At 32.0% G+C, this 3,541-nt stretch overlaps 1 protein-coding gene across 1 annotated transcript in view; it reads right to left on the reverse strand.

Moving 5' to 3' along the window:
* Window positions 1-1,986: 1,986 nt before the first annotated feature.
* COL11A1 (collagen type XI alpha 1 chain) overlaps window positions 1,987-3,541 on the reverse strand; it is a 206,523-nt gene continuing 204,968 nt past the window's right edge. Inside the window, exon 67 of the mRNA XM_058538650.1 lies at window positions 1,987-3,541. This exon is cut by the window's right edge and continues 151 nt beyond it. The gene's annotated coding sequence lies outside the window, so the exon portion shown is untranslated.

Genomic DNA, 3,541 nt, shown 5'->3' on the forward strand with positions numbered 1-3,541 from the left:
CGGGGCGGGCCCGGTGGCGCAGCAGTTAAGTGCACGCTCTGCTGCAGCGTCCCGGGGTTCGCCGGTTCGGATACCGGGCGCGCACCATTGTACTGCTTGGCAAGCAGTACAACATGGCACTTATGCCATGATGAAATCTACAGCAGTAGCAACTATTTATTTAGCTCTTAGTATATGTCAGTCTGCTAGGCCCTTAATTAACTCATTTATTTTGCAATTATCCACCATGCAGAGGACTATTTACTGTGAAACTCATAAAGCTTAATCTTCAGGACCCTTCACTTTCATGGACTTCATCTAAGACATTGAGAGAGCTCCTAGAAAGATGTTCACATGGTCATATGATTGGTAAAATTTGCCAAAGTAAGATTCTTTAACCATGATCAGTTAAGAACATTGTCTTTCCACTCTACCTTCTCTTTGGCCTTCTTTCTAGTGTTGGGTGGTGTGGAAGGAGCCAGCAAGGAGGAAATTCAATTAGGCATTCAGTTATTTGGGGTTTGTGGAATATCTTTACATGGTGGGGTATACTTATATGGCTTGCAGTTAATGTTTATGTATAATTAATGACCATAATCTTAGTATAGGAATGGCTTTCTGGAATAACTTTATTACCCACCATGTGATGATAGCGAAAAAGGTATAAGGACAGAGTTTGTACCATGGCTTGCATGTGTTTTGCCCAGAACCTGAAATCTCCTGGTAGTGGAAGAGAAACAAGGTATAAAACATACGGAATCAGAAGCTAGTCTGTGGAAAATTCTCACAAATTTATAGTGCGTATATGAAAGAAATGTAACAGAGCTTTTCCTAAATTTAAAATAACCTAAAAATTTTATAATACTTACCAAAAACAAAATGTGAAACTGAAAGGAACATCTCTAAGCTATTAATAATGAGAAATATTTTTAATCTAACATGTTAGTGAAATTTATTCTATTGGAAATTAAACTATAAAATTCTCATTTGAAGACACCCTGAGAGATCACAAGAAAAAAAAAATAAACACATAGGATAAAAGTATTACAGAAGTATTTCATAGAATTAATTAATGAAAACATTCATATTTTCCTGGATTTTCTGATACTTTTGGTATGGGATTTTCATTTAATTTTTTAAAGTAATAATTTGTTGTACTATCTCATTCTAAAAATTAACTTCTGTATTTATTTTGTATTGTAATTTTGTACGACTTTTCTTAAAGAGAGTTATGCTAAATCTTATGTGCATCAGGCCCGGGATCTACCCATGCCTGCAAGGTCAATATTATTCTCCATAGTTTACACATGAATACCTGAGACACGCTTGGAGCAGGACTAACATGCATATAATAAGCTTTTTTCCATTCTACTGAGATTTCTTCTGTCCAGATTAAATCAATTATAAGGGAGAGAAAAAAATCTGATGCTATGCAGAAGACTATATCCGTATATGAAAGGAATAGATAAGAATAGGCAATTTGGTTATTTATTCATTAATTTTATTGAGTGCCAAATATGAGCCTATTTTATTTAAATGAACAAATAATGCAGATTTCTGAATGCAGGACAATATACAAAATATTATCTCTCAGTGCTACCCATACATTCACTAAAGTAAATTGTCTGATGTATAGAATCTCTCTTGATTAACAATATTAACTTATGTATAATTTAGAGACTATATTTCAAATAAAAAGATCTGGAAATATTTCTAAGGTTGAAATTAGAAACATATGTCTGGGACTTTTAAAATATTTAATTATAAAAAGGTATCTCTTTGAAATTTTAAATATAACCTATCTTTATTTTGTAGGTAGACTATTACCATGTGGTGTTTTTATTTTAGACATACGGAGAATTTGAACAACTTAACTCGGAAGGATAATATTTGTATACAAAAGTGTAAAACTATTCTAATCTGGATGGTCAAGAAACAAAATCGAAAGACTTTCTGCAATAGACGGTAATTTGGAAGCTATTTAAGAAAGAGAATGACCAATCCAGGTAGACAAGACTTGAGTTTATTTATACGATTCATATTTCCCTTCTTTAAAGGACATTTACAAACTTGATTTCAAAAATAAAAGAACTTCTGAATGACAAATGTTCATGTTTTAATTTCAATATTACAGGTATACTCTTTCATGATAAATTATCAGTTGAAAATGTTCCAGTGGAGTCTGGTAACAATTAATTTAACACTTCATATAAGGAATAATAAAACATTTATTTCAAGTCTTACATATATTACTTAAAATAGATACAAAGTTCAGTTTGTAATTTTTAAATTTTACTGCTGTTTCAAGCTACCTGAAAGAAAATACCTTAGTGGAAAAAAATCTTTTGATTGTTTTCAATAAGTACGAGTTTTAAAACAAGCACTGTTAGTAACAGTCCACCCATATGTTATTTAGCAATTAGGTAGGTCAAATAATGTATGATATTATCTTAAAGAAAAGAAATAATATTTGCTGGGCAGATGCAGGTAAAATAATATTTGAGAGTATTATAATATGCAACATAGAATCAAATTCAAGAAGTTGATTGATTAAAAAATCTAACAATGCACAAATCCATAAATAATTGCTTGGTTTCATCTGTTAATATTAACCTGCATGACTGAAGCACATGGAAAACAATGAGATGAGACAAGGCAATAAAAAAGTTGTACATCTGATTGTTTGCTTGATGGAGGCATCACTTTGTGAAAATTCTCATACACATTTTCCTGTCCAAAAATAGAAACTTGCTTGTTTTCCGTATATACAAGTATCCTGTGAAATCCTGGACTCTAGAAAGAAAAAGGTTGAGGTATAGCATTGAATAAAGCATCAAAATGCATGATATTTCTGGCTGAAATTCAGCAAAGTTACTGTCAGTAGAGAAGAGTTGATCGGAGTGTGCTTCCGAAAGTCTTCCGGGTTTTTGCCCTCTGAGAAATTTGTTGGCGACATCAAATAATTGAACTCATCAACATCAATATATACAAAGGGATTTTATTATTAATCAAAGAAAGAAAATTAGAGTCTTGAGAAATTGCAACTTTATTTTTTCATCATACATATATTTATTGCCATCATAGTTCTGCAATTGTCATGAAATTAGAGTCAGATGGAATTCCGAGACACGTGCAAGTTTTGGAAATGGACACATAGATAACAGTATAGAGCTGTACACAAAATAATTACAATTTATTAAACACACTATTTTAGCACATCTTTGATGGATGGGAATGAGCACCATATCTTTTATGAATATATATTTTTCTCTTTTTTTTTTCTACAGCACCAAAGAAATCCAAATAGGAAAAAGAAAGATGAAAATCGGGAATAAAAAATAAGGCATGTTTCCATCTCAGCCACACTATCTTATATTTTTATGATTTTCAAACCTTTTGTCATGTGATTCTGTCCCCACAAGGGCATAAGTATTTCCTAATTGGTACATATGTACTGGCCAGTTGTTTTCTATATTATCCTTATTCAAAACTTGCATGTGGCATAAAATGGGTTGGTGGCACCAAGGTATATTTTCTGTTGATTTCATATGTTCTTTGTCCT

The sequence above is a fragment of the Diceros bicornis genome, chromosome 4 (assembly GCF_020826845.1).
Source record: "Diceros bicornis minor isolate mBicDic1 chromosome 4, mDicBic1.mat.cur, whole genome shotgun sequence".
In the NCBI taxonomy this organism is placed as follows: domain Eukaryota; kingdom Metazoa; phylum Chordata; class Mammalia; order Perissodactyla; family Rhinocerotidae; genus Diceros; species Diceros bicornis.